Raw genomic sequence first — 21,029 nt, forward strand, 5'->3', positions numbered from 1 at the left:
TTGTTTGATTACAGAAATCAAGACAACTCAAAAAAACAATAAACCATTATTGAACAGGAAGGACCTGTTCACAAGTTTTGGCTAAGAGCAGCAATTTAGAATCAAGAGACTTAACAGGTCTTCCTTTTGCTTCTCCAAATTAGCCAAAGCCTCCTGAAGCTCTGCCTAATTTCTTTCTTCCTTCAGCAGTTTCTGCTCAACTTCCAACTCTGTCCCTTCTTCATCTTACTCCAAAGCCGCTGATATTTCAGCTCTCGCAGCTCTCATTATGGCAGCAGCTTGTTCTCCAACTGCTTCACCTCCTCAGAAGTGTCCTTTACGCTGTTAAGCTTCTCTTTAATAGCGGCGTCTCTCTATCCATGAATTGCTAGTGAGTGTGAGTAAATTTGTCGAGAGCGAACATGAGGAGCAGAAGAATTCAACCATGATGATTGTAGAGTTAAGTTGAATCAAAAAGTGCGGCCTTTTCGATTTCGGCGGCCAAAGAAGGAGGTGTAAAAGTTAAGGATGTGACGGCGAGGAGAGAGAGGGATTTGAGAGGGGAGGAGAGAGAGAGAGGAGTTTTTTAGGGATTGTTGGGGGGAGAGTTTGGGGAGAGAAAGTGGGGTTGTGTGAAATTGGATGAATTTGGGTCTGGTAGACCGGGTGAAATGAGGGGTTTGGCATTGGAGGATGCCATGATCATGTTAGCCATGGCGAGAATGAGTTCTGTTTCTGAAAGTGTTTGTTTTGGTTATGTTTGTGATTTTTTGGAGGAAGTGAAGTGGAGATGGAGATTGTTGGAAGAACTCAAAGAAGCGTTATCTCATCATCTTCTGCCACACACAAATGATGAGGCTGTGATGGACAGAAGAAGAAGTTGGATGCGCACGTGCGCTGCGTGTGTGTTCTGTTCCCTTCTTTCTATTTATTGGGTCAGGGTCAGTTCACAGGCCCAACAAGCCTTCACTTCACACCGCCGGCTCGCCAACACCGCACGAATTAAAAAGTTCAGCATCCTTCATAATGAACAAAGAATAGGAATGAATAACAGCATAACCTTAAATCTCTCACACAATATTCTCTTTAATCAATTCATGCATAAATCTCAACATACACCGAGAGAAGGATGCACAAATATAATTCATATGTAAATAATACAAATTGAGTTGGACTGGGATAATTTTTCATCTTATTAAGGGGAAAAAAGGAAAATTTCCCCAAGATGATTGAAGTAGACTGAAGGCAATGAACAGAATCCTAAACTCAGATTCGATATAAGTGAACAGAATGAAACTTTAACTGTGTCTCGTTACATGGATGAAGTATTAATAATTCATCACCCATGTAGCCTGCACACAAACACATGATATGGCTAATTTGATCTGTAATCGATATTTTTACAAGAAAACATCTGTACAGCAAGCAGTAAGTACTTTGGGAAGAATGCCGCTCAGGTGTAATCCCAAAGTCACACCCAAAAAACAACTCAGGCAAAGAGTAGCAACGATGCATTTAGCAATCACTATACGCTCTACTTTATCTATTCGGGAATACTGGTTACCAACTAAAGTGTATAATTTTCTAAAACTGCACAAGGGCGACAAGGCACCCCAAGTGTATCTTGATGGATAAGACTTGCCTTTCTGTCCCACGCCACCATCTGGAGTATGAGAACCACCCCCTCACAAAATGCCAGTCTCGATTCATTTTGCCCAGTAAAACTCTCGTCCTTCTTGTCAAAGTGCTGGTACTTACCATTTCCATATCATCCCAATCATAGTCTACCTTGTCCTCTGGTTGTCTTGCTCTTTCGCTTTATAGCTATGATTTGAGTGTGATTATCATAAAAATCATCTCTTCAGTTTCTATGGGTGAGGGAAAAACAATGACAGATTAATGAATGAATTAGTAAGTTCTTTACATACAGAACAAGGCACATACCAATTGTTAATTATACCAAAATTAAGAAATAAGGTTTCTGAGATGTTAGCTAGCTGCAGTTTCACATATTCAATTCCAGATTTACCTATAGCAGGATGTAATCTATGTTATTCAGAAAACAGGTAATGCAGTCATGTTGTTGCGATATTTGCTTTGTCAGTGTGGTTAGATGCAGAACATTTGCATGTTGCTTGCAGATAAAATGATATTGTTTAATAAGAGTTGATGAAAGATTAAAGGTCATTGAGATTTTACATATTTTGATGTTTTGAAGTAGATGCTGTTTCTTAGATTGTAGCTTTACCATTTGCAGCTGGTTGAGAGATGGCGGATAAACTGAAGCTGTAGGATACCAAAACACAAACAATTAAGATAGTGGAAGTAAAGCCAACTGCTGTCTATGTCAACCATGATTAATGCACAATAACAAAAGGGATTATAATTAGCTCATCAACTCTATTACACAAACGTTATCTGCACGGTTTCAACATTTAGGTTGTGTGTTCCATGTTCATCTAATTTGTGGGATTCATATGCCATTGTTTCATTGAAAGCTGGTTCAAACAACGACAACTTCACTGGAATTTCTGAACAGGAGACAATCCAATCCAGAAACTGTGAAGATATTTAACAGTTGTTCCTTTTACTTTCTATAATGTCTATTACCCAAACCTACTAAATTTATCATCATAATGGAAATGAAAAAAGCTTCAAATATGATTCTTAATTTTCTTTTCACGTCTTCTTAGCAGTAGATTAAGAGAAACTTTAGGAAATTTAAAGAGCCACCCAACAACTTTAAGATCATCAAAATGCGAAACAAACTCTAGACAAATCTTCGAACAAAAAACTCAAAGGAAGCCGGTCACACACCTGATCACCATCTTTAATGCCGTAATTTTTATATAATCGGTGTTGTTACTAAGTTTTGACTTTCAAAGCATAGGCAGAAATGTCCCAAACATGCGGCCTACATATAAAAAAATACAATTAAACGTCCTAATATACAAACAAACAACCTCAAAAAAAGAATATATCAGATGACAATGAGGAAATTGCCTCATAAAGAATAAACATACCATGAAATCTTGCCTGGTCCCTTTTCGGCATGTGACCAAATGCAGCCTCCACCGCCTCCTTGAGTCTGCAATTGTAGCCGTCTCATAACTTCAATGTCTGTCAATTAATCATAAAATCTCAATCATTGAATGTCATTATACATCCTTGTTCGAAAAAACGATTTACTGCAAATGCCCAAACAGGTAATTGTTAGAAAACAAAGAGGCCTTAGTAGCCTAAAAACAATTTCTCAGAAACCAACAGATAATAATAATAAAAATAAAGAAAATTACCAAAGCAAGAGCCGTCCAATTTGCTAACAGAAAGCTTGAGAGGGTCGTCAGGAAGTTTATAGTAAGAAAACTTTTCCGAGAAAGACCATCGCATCGAAAGACGAAAAGACAATGAACTGGATTTCGCGGCGAATCAACAGAGAACCTCGGAGAAAACTCATCCATTGCAATCCTCAACATATGTAAAAACTTAAAAAGGAAAAGGAAAATTAGATTTGCAATATTTCATGAAAGTTTTATGATGAAGTTTGTTTGGTTATAAAGAAGAAGAGAGAAAACTTTCTTAGGAAAAGGAACAGCATAATGTTGAAGAAAGTAAAAGGGAGCTAGGGTTTGGGCATTGGTTAGAGCATAATGAAGCTGTGTCGGTGGAGATTCTGGAATAGAATAGAATTGAATTCTGGTTCGAATGCTCGAAGGTTTTAGTTTTAGGGGTTGAAGACAGTTGAGAGTTACAAAATTTCACGCGCCTCCAACTGTGTCGCCCAAATTTGAATTAATTACAGCCTAATAAAGAAAAAGAAATTCAATTTCTCTTTGACTATTAACCAAAATTAGTCAATTTAATTGACTACTAGGAAATAATTTAAGTCAATAATTAACTTTAAACTAACATAAAATAATTGTTTTTCTTCAATCAATAATGATAATAATTAAATGTTTTAGCTAAGGATAACACATATATTAAAGATTAAAAAAAAGCAAGAAATATTAAATTTTTTATTCCAAAACTAAATCTATATGCTTCATCGGACTTTGATCTGACTTGTTTTAATAAAAGGCTGGTCTCCAACGTGCATTAGGTTTGTTACTCAATCTGTATGAAAATTGGGTTTATATAACCTTATGAGAAACGAAACCTTCTTCTTCTGTTGCCTAGGAAAACGAAACCCAGATCTTAATTCTCAAATCACGTTGTTATCATGTTAAGGAGAATCTTATCATTCTTAATCTTTGGATCTTCTGCTGAAGTTTTAATTATATTGCTCTGGCATTTGAATTAGATATTGGTTTTTTTCACCTTAAACAAATTAAATTTATTGGTGATAAAATATGCATTACCGCTTGAAAATGACTACAATTTACAAGTTCGTCAATAATAATTATCTATGGAGTCTATGTGTTCCTGAAGCAAAAACTGGATCCCAAATACCTCAAAATTTGAATTTATAATGCTTATAATTTGAATGCACTAAAATTCAAGAATTATATTTGATCAACTGAAAAAATATTTAGCGCTTTTCACTTTCTTTTCTATATATGTAGTATTCAAGATTTTAATTACATAGGAAAAGTATAATGAATAAATTGATACTTAAAATTTTACACAAAAAACTCGGGCTCCACCACAACCTGGCGTTATACAAATGGACATTAAGAAAAAATAAATAAGAGTTCAATTCATTTATCAAACCATGAATCCATGACTTAAATAATAAAAGATAAAGGCATGCTTCGTCCAAATTAATTCAACTGAATCCAATTGGCAATAAACAAAGTCTGACAGAAGCCCTTTGAAATTTGAAACTAACGCAAAGTTAAACACTGTAATCTACCAAAAATCGACCCAAACAAGTGAAATATTGTATGATTTGTACCTGAACTAACTAATTCTTTTCAAGCCTGTTAGTGTTAACCTTAACGGAGGTAAAAGAAAAGAAGAAAAAGAGGGATAAGAGGAGATCATCATTTAATGGCATTAACTCGAAAATATAACACCAAGGGTTACCCAGACTTCATTTCCCTAAAAATTGTAATGCGCTCGCGCCAGGCAATAATCTCCATACAGAATTGCATCTCTTTTAGAGACCACGAAGCTGTCAATCAGATTTGGTACACGGCTACTGTAGGTGAGTTGATGTTAACCTCAATAAGGTATGTGCTGTTGCGTGTGACATGGACAATTACTTACTTCCCTACAAGTTTATAGTAGGCATACAACCAGAGCCAAGAAAACCAAGAGATTGCCCGGTGGAACATTCACCTGCAGCAAAACAAACCATGCTCATCAGAAAATCAAGTATTTGAAGGATGCACCCAGAATGCTTAGCAGTAGGATTCAGCCACTACAATATCAAATGGGAGCCCACCAAAAGATCCAGCCAAGCCAATTGTAAAAAGGGCCTCAACAACAACACAAGACTATAATGCAAAGCAAGTAGAGGAAGGATGCTCCCCTATTCATTTGGGCTTTATACCAAATTTGTAAAATAAATCATGCATAAAGCATCAAACAAGCAAAAATTTTGGCTAAAACACTGCTGTGGAACCAAGCAATTAAGGATAAATTTTTAGTTTTTACCAGCTGAGGGATGATTTTTTTTTTAAGCACCATGTTGTATCCGTATCAAAGGAAATACAAGGAGTACTTCACCCACTTTTCCATTCATAGCTGAAATTCCCTGCAGGCAACAAACACCTTCTACCCCTTGACACTTAGAGAATAAATCATCCAACTTATCCAACAGAACTCTCATGTGATCCTCTTTGACTGGATGCAACATCTTGACAACCACTTCATGATATTCACCATAGTCCTCCCTTGATCCACGAAGGGTAGCCAACCATGTTTCACCAAAGGGGCCCCTCCCAATTCTGTGTCTAAGTTTCAATGTTGCAGGGTTAATCCAGCAAGTTTTCTGCTTTGATGTGGCAACCACAGTTCGAAGGCGATTATCACCCTCAAAATGCTCACACTCATAAGCAGCAGGTGGAGCGGCAGCACCTTTTAAAGCCATTCCTTCTTTAGAATCAGAAAATAAAAACAAGATTAGATCATTTATCCAAACAAATTCTGACGACTCTGTGTCAATTGCAAAACTACTGGACATGCCATAATATTAGATATTCCTGATTAAAACATTCCAATGATCAATGGAAAGCAAGATTAGAGGAATAACACACCAAAAGGGACACTACATCTCTGTTCCTCACCTTGAGAAGGATATACTGGCCAGGGAAAACACTTATTCTACTCTTAAGGCAAATTAATTCGTACATATAACAAAATCATTAATATGTTGACCAGAAAATATACGGCCTCCAAAAACACTACTTGACTCTATTACGAAAATCACCGTACTGTAATCAAATGTTTGCATTAGTATACGTGTATTCGCGTATTAATTCAAATATGTGTAAAATTTCAAGGCAAAATCATGAAGCAACAACGCGCATAAAAGAAATCAAAAATATAAATCTCAGCAACCAGAAAAACAGATAATTACCTACTGAAAGTGAGAGTAGTTGGAGAAGAAAATAAACTAAAACGCAGAGACGATGAAGGTGATGAGAATCTGTAGAAGAAAGAGCTATAAATTTGATCAGATAGCGTTACTTGTACAAAAGAGAATATTGTAGTCTGTAGAGCACGATAAAGACACAGCACCGTTTCTGTTGGCATAGCATCTGTGAAAGTGGCATCCACTTTTCTAGTGAAGTTGCCTTAAATTCCATGATAAGAAGAGTTTGATTGATAGTGTAATATTTGCAGGAGATTATAATACATATTTATATAATCTAGCATTTTATTTATATATACATAATTATCAATTGATCAAATCTTTAATGTGTGAAATTATAACTTCTCTTAGCAGAAAACTTTTAAACTGTAGTGGTGATCATCAAAGACCAATTTTCTCCCTTAAAATAATTGCATTTTTTCCTTTCCTTGGCCTCAGTTCAACTAAGAGACCAAGACTTGCGACTTTTCATTCAAATTCTCTTCTTTTCTCCCACTCTTTACAGAGCTGCTGCTGCTGCTTGTTTTATTTGTTGTGATATAGACTCAAATGTTAATTATGGTTTCAGAGTTTGCTATTTCTATTAACAAGAAAGGAATGGTTATCTGTCTCCTATTTTTCAGTCTTCTTCCTCCTTCTACATATGCAAATTCATTTCACTCGCATTCGCATGGCTCCAAGATTGCAGTTAATTTTCGACTTTGCCTCAGAGCTTCTATGACTATGAGCAGCCATTATAAGACCTTGAAAAAGATTTTCCAACTTATATTTCTCAGTACTACCTATCTGGTTCTGGTTGGTTCCTCAGTTGAAAGTTGCAGAAAAAATTCCCACCACATCCCATTAATTTGATTGCTTGGTTCCAAATTTCCAATTCCTTCCAACCAAGTACAATTTTGAAGCAGTCATATAACATGCTATGGATTATAATTCATTTTAACGAGAAAATCGGGATTATTAGTTTAACGATCTTTTTAAGTGATTGATTGTTCCTGAAATTGTTAGTCTGATCGTTTCACATGTATTGCAATGGATCTTGAATTTTTACGTTTCTTTTGTTTTATTTTCTTTAAAGGATTGTTGATAGTTTAGATGCTTTCACATTTGATTTCTGCGTATTTGAATGGGTTTGCACTTTATAAGATGAAAAGGTATTCTGTATCATTATTAAGGGTTATGGAGCGCAATCGGCTGAAGAGAAACAGACGCTTTTCAAGTTAATGAGAAACCTCAATTTTAATGGGGAATCTGGGTCTGAGCCTTACACACCAACTGCACAAACTTCAGGAGTAACTGCATCAGATGCATTTTATTCTTCAGAGTTCAGGGGGGATTTTGGACATGCTATGGGTGATACAGAACTTCTATCCGAGGTGGGTTCTTTAAATGGTACTAGTGAGGGCAGCACTTTTAAGCCATCCTTCTTTAGATCAGAAAATAAAAACAGATTAGATCATTTATCAAACAAATTCTGACGGCTCTGTGTCAATTGCAAAACAATTAGACATGCCAAAATTTTAAAAATTCCCATTAAAACATCAAGACAATGGTCAGCAAGATTAGAGGAATAACACACCAAAAGGCGCACTAAACTCTGTCCTTCACCTTAAGAAGCATATATTGCCAGGGAAAAACTTAGAGTACTCCAAGGCAAATTAATTGTAATATAAACAAAATCAATAATATATTGACCTCAATAAACGGCCTCCAAAAACATGAAAAACCTTCAGAAAACTAGGATTTTAAAATTAAAAACCAGACGCGACATTATTACTAATGAAACAAAAAACATTTAATTTTCTAATATAATGCAAAAATCTACGTTCATAAGGTCAGCCTAATTTCTCAAATTAATCTAACTTCACTAGTCATTTTCGAATCACAAGAAGCAAGAGCCAATCTTATGTGATTAAAGGCATCTCCAGTCCCCAACTAAAATCACCGAACGTAATCAAATGTTTGCATTAGTGTATACATGATTCGGTATTAATTCAGTATGAGTAAAATTACAAGGCAAAATCATGAAGCAGCAACGCGCATAAAAGAAATAAAGAATACTAACACTCAGCAACAGGAAAAAAAAATACCTACTGAAAGCGAGAGTAAATCAGAGTAATGGAGAAGGAAATAAACTAAAAGTAGAGACGGTGAAGGTCAAAGTGCCATAAATTTGATCAGATACCATTACTTATACAAATTAAAGGAAGAGAAAATGGGAATGAGAAGCGGAGAGTGAGTGAGAGAGAGACATTTTATAACTACAGGGAGAGATTCTAGTATATTTTATCGTAGAGCACGCTAAAGATACAGCATGTTTGGCAGGTATCTGTGAAAGTAACTTCCACTTTTCTAATCAAGTTGCCTTAATTAAGTAGAGATAATATTGATTTAAGATAAGGCTTGAATTAATGTTCCTTAATCTAGCATCGTATTATAATTATCTTATCAATCAATAACATGGATTGGCAAGTTGTTAAGGTTTGAATGGTTAAAGCAACATAACACATGGGCCGTTACAAAATTTAAGGAGAATACTTTTGGTTTATTAAGAAATAATCGTTTTAATTATCAGTAAAGTAAAAGCCATAGGTAAATACATTTCAAGGGACTGCTCTTGAGGGCCAAGTTTTGCTGCCAAAGAAGCCTGTTTAACGTGGCCATATACTGGCTCTTTTGTTATGGGGTATTTTGTACCCACCCACCGAACCATATTGTCGTCAAATGTCAAAAATGTCCATTGTGGTATGACCGAGTGATATCAAGAGGGCCAAGTTTTGATGATGCTTGCGAGCACCAAATGCCCAATCCCGACTCTTATTGTTGAGAGTAGCGCAAAAACAGTGTAAAGAAAATGGAAACTGCAGAAAGCTGAAAATGAATGATGCAAGTTGTATTCTTTTCTTCAATTTTGTATACAGTGCATGCAGATATTTATAGATAAAACAGATAAAAGAATAACAATAGATGGCAAACATAAACAGATAAAAGAATAATAACAGCTGGCAAATATATAACAAATTGGACTCAACAAACGCAACAGAAGGCCTCATTGTCTTAGTGACTGTTGCGTTTTTATCAGGTGAATGTGGCTATTGTAGGTCCAACTGCATCTCTAATCTTAACATCCCCCCGCAAGATGGAGAGTATATATTCAGTACTCCCATCTTGGACAATAGTCGCGTAAGTGTCGGAGCATGCAGGGCTTGGTAGAGATAAACCATTGCTCAGAAGAGAAAGTGGGCATGGCAACATTCCCAGCAGGAGGAGTTGTCACGAACAAGATGGCAGTCAGCTCGATGTGGTTGGTGCGCTCATGGAACACGGGGTTGGCAACGATATGTATCGCGGCTAAGTGTACAATATAAGGTGGCTGGATCAGAATGGTAACACAAAGGTCTTTGAGAAAAAAAACGAAGCCATGTGATTTCACACACGACAGCCGCCAGGGCCTTATATTCCGATGGCTGAGGATCGTGGAAACTGTGTTCGTTTTTTCGATTTCCAGGAACAAGAGACTGACATAAACACACAAAACCAGTCGGTAGGATCGTGAAACACCTCACCTTGGTCTTTCTGGAGTTTGATATTCGGTTCCATTGGCAGAGGGGAAGTTTGGCAGCAAGTAAACCAGTCTAAGAAAAGTATCCAGGGTGTACTTGCGCTGACAAAATGTATTCCATCCTTTGAGCGAGCATTTCCATGCCAAGAAAATATTTGAGTGAGCCCAGGTTCTTGATTCTTGAATTGGTGGACAAAAATCTGACTCATCGGTGGAAGTCTGATCTGAACTCATGACAATAATGTCATCTATAGTAGACTAATAGAGCTGTGAAAGAAGAAACTGTGTGTTGAGAACAAACTATAGGCGACTTAGACTGCACAAAGCCAAACTCGGCCAGCGAAGATGAAAGTTTTGTGTTCCATTGTCGTGATGCCTGTCGAAGACCATAAATGCTTTTTCTCAATTTACAAATTGATTCTCTTTTGAGGAAGTAGACCGAGAGGAAGCCGCATTATAATTTCAAGGTTCTGTGAAGAAATGCGTTATTAATGTCCAACTGCTGTAAATCCCATCCTTTTATGGCTGCTACACAAACAAAGTGCGAATGGAAATCTCTTTGCAACAGGAGAAAAAGTGTCGTGAAACATTATTCCTTCACGTTGAGTGAAGCCTTCGCCACCAAGCGTGCTTTAGTACGTTCAACAGATCCGTCAGCTTTGAATTTGTAGCAAAAAATCCATTTGTAATCAATCGGTTTCTTGCCAGAGGTAAGTCAACGATGGACCATGTTTCTGTCTTTTAAGCAGTGAGTTCCTGCTCCAAGCCTCACGCCAGATAGGGTCTTTGAGAGCTTGAAGGTGTACTTAGGTTGGTATGGATGGAGATGGAAGTGGTAAATGCTCTAATGATGGAGATAAAAACTTGTAAGATATAGACAGAGTAAGGGATGTGGATTATGCAAACCTGTGCAAGACAGAGATCTAGTGGCTCCAACTTGGAGTCAACGTCAATGGAGACAATGCATTGCAGTGAAAATCCTTGAGATATGGGGCGGTTGAATTCTGGTTGACCGATGTGGGGTTGGCGAGGGAACGTTGTTGGTGAGGTTGGTAATGTGACTGTTGTCGATGGAGGTAGGGGAAGGGACATGATAGTCCTAGTGAGGGACTTCACTAAAATCTGTGTGTGACAGGAGGTGTTTGATTGAGGTGGTCAGTGGGGAAAGGAGACAAATGGGCTTGTGTTTGTTTTGAGAGGAAAGATATGTTCGTGGAATACCACATCACGGGAAAGGAAATCTGATTGGTGGTAGTGTCAAGGAGCTTGTATCCTTGACTCCATATGGGTGCCATGACTAAGCATTTCTAGCTCGGGGTTCAAATTTGGAGCACCATGGTTTAGTGTAGATGCAAAACAGAGGCAACGAATGTTTTGAGATGGGAATATATGGGTTTTTGGTTGTAGAGTTTTTCAAAAGGTGATTGTTAGTGCAGATCAGGAGAGGGTGTTCGGTTGATCAAATAACGGCATGTGATAACAAATTTGTCCAATAAGCATAGGAAGCCTGATTGAAATTTTAAGGTCTAGTGACATTCAATATATGCTGATGTTTTCGCTAGTGAGAGTGTTTTGTTGGGAGTGGCAACACAGGTCAGTTGATGATTGTGCCTTTGGATTGTAAAATTTGGGCATATGAAATTCGGCACCATTATCAGTTCTGATTATTTGATTTGGGTGTTGAATTGTTGTGATATAAAGGAAAAGAAATTTTGAATTGAAGTTCGGGCTTCTGATTTGTTTGCAACAATAGATCCAAGTGCATCTGGTAAACTGATAACCGATTGTAGGAAAAACAGGTGCCTTATTGTGCTTGTGTGGAATTTAGTCCCCAAATATCTGCTAAAATTAAATCAAAAGGCTTGGTAACCGTGGTGATAGACTGAGGAAATGGAAGTTTATGTTGCTTGGCAAGTGGACAAATTTCACAAGAGAATTGAGATAAACTTGTAGGCCTTGAATTTGATTTTGAATTTCATTTAATACATGCGTGTCATGGGACTATGCCCCAGTCTGTAATGCATAAAGTATAATCGTCAAACGTTGAAGTACTGGTGGTGTTAACATAGCTTGAACAGAATTTAGAAAGAAACATTTGTAAAGCATTGGGAGCTGGTGTTGAAGGTTGAAGATGGTAAAGGCAATTATGCATTGTCCCCGTGCCAATCGTCTTCCAAGATGAAAGGTCCTGTATGTAGCAAGAGCTGGAAAAAATATGAGACAATAATGAATGTGTAGTTAAGATTTAGCTGAGAGCAAATTAAAGGAGAAGGTGACATGCATAGCACATGCTTGGAACGATATGATCAGAGAGATGAAATCACCACATGTGTGGCCAATGTGGTGGGCCATTTGGAAGTTTAATGGTGTGGGAAACAAAAGACAAGTTATACGTGAAAAGATGGGGGCTACATATCATGTGATCTGTAGCTCCAGTATCAATTTCCAAGAGGAAAAAGATTTGTGAAGTGTGTGATGTGTGTGTGAATTGCAGGAATGAATACCAGAGACGGGTGAAATTTCGGTGGTTGAGGAATTGAAACATGCATGGTTTGCTGTAGAGGTAACGCTGGAGACTGAGAGGATTGGAGCAAGGCGAGAGCTGGTTGTACTACTCTGAGTAATAGATGGTCCATTGCCGATTTGTCATGTTCAAGTGAAGATTGATTAGCGTAGGATTTAGATCTGGAGTTGTTTCTGTGACCTGGAGGAAAGCCATTCAGCTTGTAGCATTTATCTTTGGTATGGCCTGGTATGTTGCAATGTGTGCATACGGGAAGATTGGGGTTGGCTTTGAAGCATGTTCCAGTGAATGGCTTGAAATGTTGCAATGGGGAAAATAATCGATCCTTGCGGGAGGAAGAATGACTTGTTGGTTGGGTCTTTTGCCGCCATTGCAATCGGTAGCAGAAGGGGAGTGAAGTTGGCGTCGTCTTCTTCTTGTTAGACAAGAGATAGAACACGATTTAGTGCTAGAAGAGGATCATAGAGGAGTATTTGGGTGCGAATAGCATCAAAGGAGTCATGTAATCCCATAAGGAATTGCATAACCCTGCTTTGTGTTTATTCCATTAGGGTCTTGACTGCGCCACATGAACATGACAGCATTGGTTCATAATCTCCAGTTCATCCCAAAACTTTCAATCGATTGTAGTATTAGCTAACCAAATCATCATCCTTGTAAGTGCGAGATGGACTTGGTGAGCTGAAAAATTCTTGGAGCATTTTGAATCGAGAATCGTCGCGAAGATCGTTCCAAACATCCTCAACAGTTTCGGCATGAGCTATGCTTGATCTGGTTCTAAGGCAACCGAATGTTGAACCAAGCTATCAACATATCATTACATCGTTCCCAAGGTGCATACAAGGGATCTGCAGTTTTGAGGGTTAGGGATGGAGCCATCGACAAAACCCATTTTTTTTGATATTGAGAGCACGACGCATTGTTCTTGCCCAACCACATAAATTTTCAGTTGTAAGCAAATTGGAACAATGGAGAAGACGCGCCTTCACAGGTTGGACAAAATAGGGGCTGGCAGGATTTTGTGGGTTGGTTTGGGAATTGGAAGGCATTGTGGGATCGTTGGTTTAAGAGCGAAAGGTGTATCTGTCATAGCTCTGATACCATGTTGAGAGTAGTGCAAAAACAGTGTAAAGAAAATGGAAACGCAGAAAGGCTGAAAATGGAATGACGCAAGTTGTATTTCTTTTCTTCATATTTGTATACAGTGCATGCGATATTATAGATAAAAAAGATAAAAGATAACATAGTGGCAAACATATAACAGTAAAGGAATAATAACAGCTGGCAAATATATGACAAATTGGACTCAACAAACGCAACAGAATGGCCTCATCGTCTTCACGTGACAGCTGCAGTTTTATCAAGTGGAACCGTGGCTATTGTAGGTCCAATTGCATCCTCTAATCTTAACACTTATTTGTTTGGTCTTACACCTGGGGTTAAGATAAACTCAATATAGGGTCATTGGGAGTTTAGTAGGAGTGAGTGAACCTGTGGGAATTCTTAAAGCAATAATATCTATACCTTGGCTAAAACTCTTCCCAGCTATATCTGTTTAAGATGTTACTGGTTTTCCTACTATTTCAGTGAGATTCCAGTTCCTCAGCTATACCCAAAAACAGAGTTTCCATTTCTTCGTTTCTTAATTTTCACTTCGCAAAGTAAAAAAACGAGATTAGATATAATAATTCAAAACAAAGAATTAATTGAAAGAGCAAATATCTACCTTCGATAAAATTATCCTGAACACCCACCATCAGTTTGTCGATATAAAAGTAATCTTTGGAATAGTACCAGTTCCATGTTAACATATTAGTTAGCTGAAAGTCAGACAGTACAAATCAAAGCACAACAACTAGCTTTTCTGGGCATAATAAACTATTTGAACCTTAAATAAACTTAAATCTCTATCGAACAGTAAAACCTTCTTGAAGAGATATTTGCCACAGATGGAGGAATCCAACCAGGGTTTCAATTGCCAGGCCAGCCAGGCTGTTGGTTTTTAGCTGAAGAAGCAAAGGAAATGAAGGAAAACGAACGGAAGAGAGAGTTGTGGGAACTAAAAACTTTCATTAAGCTAACAGAACTTAAACAAACACTTTTGGACACTGTTGCACCTAATCTGCAGTAACTTACAAGCAAAATAGCCATCAACCATACATTGCTAACAACTACAATTACATCACATAACTAAGGACTTAATCGCCAGCTGATTTGTAGCTGAAATGACCAAAACATTACATTAAATTATCAAGAAAAATCACCCATCTGGACTGCACTTAAGCCAAACATGCTGCACTTGAACCGAACTTTTGCCGCCAAACTGCAGCTTCAACCAAAAAACCCCTTCATCATTAGTTTCCACCAAAAATCGTCTCATCAACACTGCCATGATGTGTATCAGGTAGTTTGGTTGCTTCTTCACGTTTGACCCCACTGAGTGTGCTTCTTCACGTTTGATCCCACCCTCACATTTCTTCCAACAAAAAATCCCCATTTCCTTGGCAGCAAAGAGACCCAACGCAATCAGAAGTGGTCTCACAACCCAGTGATGATCCTCAAGATGTTGATATTTTTTTACCATCCCTGGACAAGTACTGAAAGTTACCGCTTCTACTTCAGCTGGGTCAGCCAAAGAGAATCCTTTCAATCCTTCCTGGAAACTTGACAACGAGGCATCCATTGGTAGGACCCAGCAAATCTCCCAGTAGCCATGCCCCTCCCGCTTTCGAGGCCATTCAAATCGAGGGCTAAGAACATTATCTTTCAGCCTCACAAATTTACCATACTGTAAGATTCCGCCCTCGAGCTCCGAAGATTTTCCCTTCCGAAGAGTCTCCAACCTATAAATCCAACAGCCACATTCCATCACGGTGGATAGAATGAAGAATTCCACCGGTGAGTGCCTCTTATCTTCCTCCTTATGCGAACCCAATCCCCAGCTGCCAATCCAAATGTGACCCGCTTTAGAGATGAAACATGAACTCTCAAAGGGTCATGGATCCCGTGGACCCTCACCAAAACAAAACCATCCCTTTCTGGCTGTGTTCTAGAACCACCACAGTTCCTTCTGGAACATCCATATTGCAGTTTGCAGGAGTTAGCTGGCTATCTGGAACGCACCATGTCACCAACTTGCAAATCATCCTTTGAAAGAAACCACTCTGTATAACACACTTGATTTTTCTGCCGGTATTATGCTCTCAAGACCTGTCCAGCCTCCACTATGAACTGCATTCTGCAAGCTGCAAATTTATGAAATTGATTACAGAAAGATACCAGCAATGACTGACAGAACCTTTATACTGCTAATCAATATATTGAGGAAGAATAAAAGCTGTAAGTATAAAATACTAGGGGAAAAAAAAAGCATCAAGTGCAAGGTAAGTAGCAAGCCACAAAAAGAAGAAATGACCAGTCCAGACCAACTTTTTACGATGTACTCCCTCATACTACAATAGATGTATGTCAATAAGAGCACCTTGTCACTAGATTTTGAGTCACCTTTACATTTTTTTTTTTTTACACATAGCCAAATGCAAGAGTCTCATAGAACGGAAATGGCAAGAGTTCTATCTCTGCAACATAAATATTGATGAAGAATGCAAAGCAAGGACGGTGTAGGGCACTAATATAAACAAGGCAATGCAAAAAGGATTAATATAATATAGTAGGAAAATGCAAAAAAGATTAATATGACACACTGGGAAACTAACATTGTCATACACTAGCACATAATATATGGCCATGCTATGTCAAGTGTTATGTTAGTACTTAATAACTAATTAAATATTTCATATTTTCTTAGCATATATTACAATATATGGGAATTATTCCAACCAATTTAATGGGGGATTCAGATCTGTCTTATGTGCACATCTACATAGTCTAACCATTATAATTAAGGTACTAAACTAAGTGCAATAGTACAGTACATGAGTTCTTGAACAATTAAAATAATTCATCCCAGGATTATAATTTATTATGATTCAGCCTATATCATAGCACTAAACATAGGCTGTCTTTGTTTACTTTGGCCGAACGCACTTGGCATACCCAAGATTTAATGTAACGACAAGTTGGTACCCAAAAAGTTTGAAACGACAAATAGGTACCTTACATTATTCTGTTACTGATTTCTGTTTATTAATAGTGAAAAGACTAAAATGCCCTTCAAAGTTTCAATTTTAGTTTTTATAAATTTAAAAATTTCTAAAAAAACCCCTAAGTTTTCTAATTTAAAAACAACCCATATATAAAGTTTGTAAATAACAAAAACACCCCCAGTGCCAGATTCCGGCCACCATCGCCGGAATTGGCCGGAAAACTACATTACGACACAGACACGTCGGGTCTGTGTCGTACGTGCCGATCTGGCCTTTTCGGTCAGATCCGCCAGGATCTGGCCGGAAAAGGCAAGATCGGCCGTCGAAGCAACAGCCAGATCTGGCCTTTTCCAGCCAGATCCGTGGCGTGATCTGGGCGGAAAGGGCCAGATCTACTGCCAGATCTGGCCGTCGACGCCGCAGATGGAGTTTTGGGCGTCGACGGCAGATCTAGCCGTAGATCTGGCCTTTTCGGCAGATCAGCCACGGATCTGGCCGGAAAAGGCCAGATCGACGCGTCACGACACAGATCCGACGGGTCTGTGTCGTAACGCAACTTTCCGGCCAGATTCGGCGGTGGTGGCCGGAATCTGGCACTGCAGGTGGCGGGGGTGTTTTTGTTATTTTATAAAATTTTTATACATTGGGATATTTAGTTAAATTTGTAAACTTAGGGGGTTTTTAGAATTTATAAAAAACTAAAATTCAAACCTTTGGGCATTTAGTCTTTTTACTATTAATAAACAGTAATAAACAGAAACTACTAACAGAACATGGACAGAAGGTACCTATTATCGTTTCAAAACCTTTTGAGTACTAACTTACGTTACGACAAACCTTGGGTACGTGTAAGTCGTTCTCCCTTTACTTTAAGTGAAATGTAAAACTCATAGTATAGTGTCCAATGACCATAGAGAATGCAACAGAAAGCTCCTGCCTCTCTTGATGAAGAGACCTACCTTTTAAACACCTTAATATGTCTGTCATTAGAGGGCGACTCCTGAAGTCATACTCAAGCAACCAAGAAGAACATTCTCATAGGAGGAGGAAGCCCACTAGGAATACATGGTTTTTCTTGCTTTCTGACAACTGCATCGTAAATTTATGAGCAGACTTTCCACACCAAGGCTGAACCCCGGTCAACATCTCCACAATGCTGCATGCAAATCCCCATGAATCGGTCTCAAAGGATATTGGACCTCTGACTTCCGGTCGCCAATGTTCTGGAGCCATATAGTTTGGTGTTCCAACCTGCGAGCCAGATCAGAGCTTGGCAATGGATTCCAAGCAATATAAATGGAATTCCTACATCTCCTAACACTGTTGGTTATATTCATCGAGAAGAAAGTGAAAGGTTAAGGTTAAGAAGTAGATTCTTTTGAGTGCAGTTCCAAAATTCCTGAGCCAAATTGACTATGTACTGTAAAAATTAGCGTGCACTGAGAATTGCCCGCTTACGGCATTAGTATCAAAAACACAAAAAAAAAAAAAAAAAACCAAAAAAAAAACTTGTTAAAAAGAAATCATGTTCACCTGAAAGCATTAGACAGTGAGAGCTTCCTCCTTTATGGGAGCCATCTTATCACCAACTGATCTTCATAAAATTTCATAACTAAACATACCTGCAAGGTATAAAAAGTTATTTATTAGCAAAAAAAAAAAAAATGGATGGAAACAAAAAATTCAAAAATAAACAGCATCTGTGCAACATAAATATTAGATGAAGAATGCAAAGCAAGGACGGTGTAGGGCACTAATATAAACAAGGCAATGCAAAAAGGATTAATATAATATAGTAGGAAAATGCAAAAAAGATTAATATGACACACTAGGAAACTAACATTGTCATACACTAGCACATAATATATGGCCATGCTATGTTAAGTTGTTAGTACTTAATAACTAATTAAATATTTCATATTTTCTTAGCATATATTACAATATATGGGAATTATTCCAACCAATTTAATGGGGAATTCAGATCTGTCTTATGTGCACATCTACATAGTCTAACTATATATTATTGATAATTAAGTACTATACCAAGTGCAATAGTACAGTACATGAGTTCTTGAACAATTAAAATAATTCATTCCCCAGGTATTATAATTGTATTATGATTCAGCCTATGTCATAGCACTAAAACATAAGCTGTCTCCCCTTTACTTTAAGTCAAATGTACAAACTCATAGTATAGTTCCCAATGACCATACAGAATGCAACAGAAAGCTCCTGCCTCTTGATGAAGAGACCTACCTTTTAAACACCCTTAATATGTCTGTCATTAGAGGGCGACTCCTGAAGTCATACTCAAAGCAACCAAGAAGAACATTCACAATAGGAGGAGGAAGCCCACTAGGAATACATGGTTTTTCTTGCTTTCTGACAACTGCATCATAAATTTCATCAACAGACTTTCCACACCAAGGCTGAACACCAGTCAACATCTCCACAATGCTGCATGCAAAGCCCCATGAATCGGTCTCAAAGGATATTGGACCTCTGACTTCTGGTTGCCACTGTTCTGGAGCCATATAGTTTGGTGTTCCAATCCTGCGAGCCAGATCAGCACTTGGCAATGGAATTCCAAGCAATATATATGGAATTCCTACATCTCCTACAACTGCTTGGTTATATTCATCGAGAAGAAAGTTGAAAGGTTTAAGGTTAAGAATTAGGATCTCTTTTGAGTGCAGTTCCAAAATTCCCTGAGCCAAATTGATTATGTACCTGTAAAAATTAGTGCACACTGAGAATTGCCAGCTCTCTACGGCATTATGTATCAAAAAAATAAAAAAAATATTTGTTAAAAAGAATTTCCTGTTCACCTGAAAGCATTAGACAGTGAGAGCTTCCCTCCTTTAAGGCGAGCCATCTTATCACCAACTGATCCTTCATAAAATTTCATAACCAAACATATCTGCCAGACATAAAAAATTATTTATCAGCAACAAAGGTCAGATATGAAACAAAAATACCCAGAAATACAAGGAGTACTTCACCTACTTTTCCATTCATAGCTGAAATTCCCTGCAGGCAACAGACACCTTCTACTCCTTGACACTTAGAGAATAAATCATCCAACTTATCCAACAGAACTCTCATGTGATCGCCTTTGACTGGAGGCAACATCTTGACAGCCACTTCATGATATTCATCATAGTCCTCCGTTGATCGATGAAGGGTAGCCAACCATGTTTCACCAAAGGGGCCCCTCCCAATTCTGTGTCTGAGTTTCAATGTTGCAGGGTCAATCCACATAGTTGTCTGCTTTGATGTGGAAACCACAGTTCGAAGGCGATTATCACCTCAAAATGCTCACATCAGCAGGTAGCACCTTTTAAAGCCATTCCTTCTTTAGAATCAGAAAATAAAAAAAAAGATTAGATCATTTTCCAAACAAATTCTTACGACTCTGTGTCAATTGCAAAACTATTAGACATGCCATAATATTAGATATTCCTGGTTAAAACATTCCAATGATCAAGGGTACAGCAGATTAGAGGAATAACACACCAAAAGGCACACTACATCTCTGTCCTTCACCTTGAGAAGGATATATTGGCCAGGGAAAACACTTAGTTTACTCCTATGGCAAATTAATTCGACATATAACAAAATCATTAATATATTGACCTCAAATTACGGCCTCCAAAAACATTACTTAACTCTATTACGAAAATCGCCATAAGTAATCAAATGTTTGCATTGTATACGTGTATTCGCGTATTAATTCAAGTATGAGTAAAATTGCGAGGCAATATCATGAAGCAGCAACGCGCTAAAGAAATAAAAATTATAAATCTCAGCAACCAGAAAAAAAAGATAATTACTTACTGAAGTGAGAGTAAATCAGAGTAGTTGGAGAAGAAAATAAAAATAAAAAGCAGAGACGGTGAAGGTGATGAGAACTGTAGAAGAAAGGACTATAATTCGATCAGATAGCGTTACTTGTACAAAAGAGAATGTTGTAGTCTGTAGAGCACGATAAAGATACAGGACCGTTTCGTTAGCACGGTGGCATCCACTTTTCTAGTGAAGTTGCCTTAAATTCCATGAAAGAAGAGTTGATTGATAATGTAATATTTGCAGGAGATTAATATACATATTATATAATCAGCGTTATTATTATATATATATTATCAATGGTCAAGTCTTTGAGGTGTGAAATTATAACTTCCCTTAGCAGAAAACTTTTAAACTGTAGTAGTGATCATCAAAGACCAATTTTCCCTTAAAATAAGTGCATTTTTTCCTTTCCAACTAAGAGACCAAGACTTGCGACTTTCATTCAAATTCTCCCTCTTTCTCCCACTCTTTACA

The 21,029-nt window shown here is 37.8% G+C and overlaps 2 pseudogenes; both read right to left on the bottom strand.

Annotated features, from left to right (window-relative positions):
- Nucleotides 1-46: 46 nt before the first annotated feature.
- Nucleotides 47-553, bottom strand: LOC116138184 (annotated as a pseudogene).
- Nucleotides 554-14,860: 14,307 nt separating this feature from the next.
- LOC116138186 lies at nt 14,861-20,154 on the bottom strand (annotated as a pseudogene).
- Between the last annotated feature and the right edge of the window lie 875 nt (nt 20,155-21,029).

Source organism: Pistacia vera, unplaced genomic scaffold, assembly GCF_008641045.1.
Source record: "Pistacia vera cultivar Batoury unplaced genomic scaffold, PisVer_v2 Contig338, whole genome shotgun sequence".
In the NCBI taxonomy this organism is placed as follows: domain Eukaryota; kingdom Viridiplantae; phylum Streptophyta; class Magnoliopsida; order Sapindales; family Anacardiaceae; genus Pistacia; species Pistacia vera.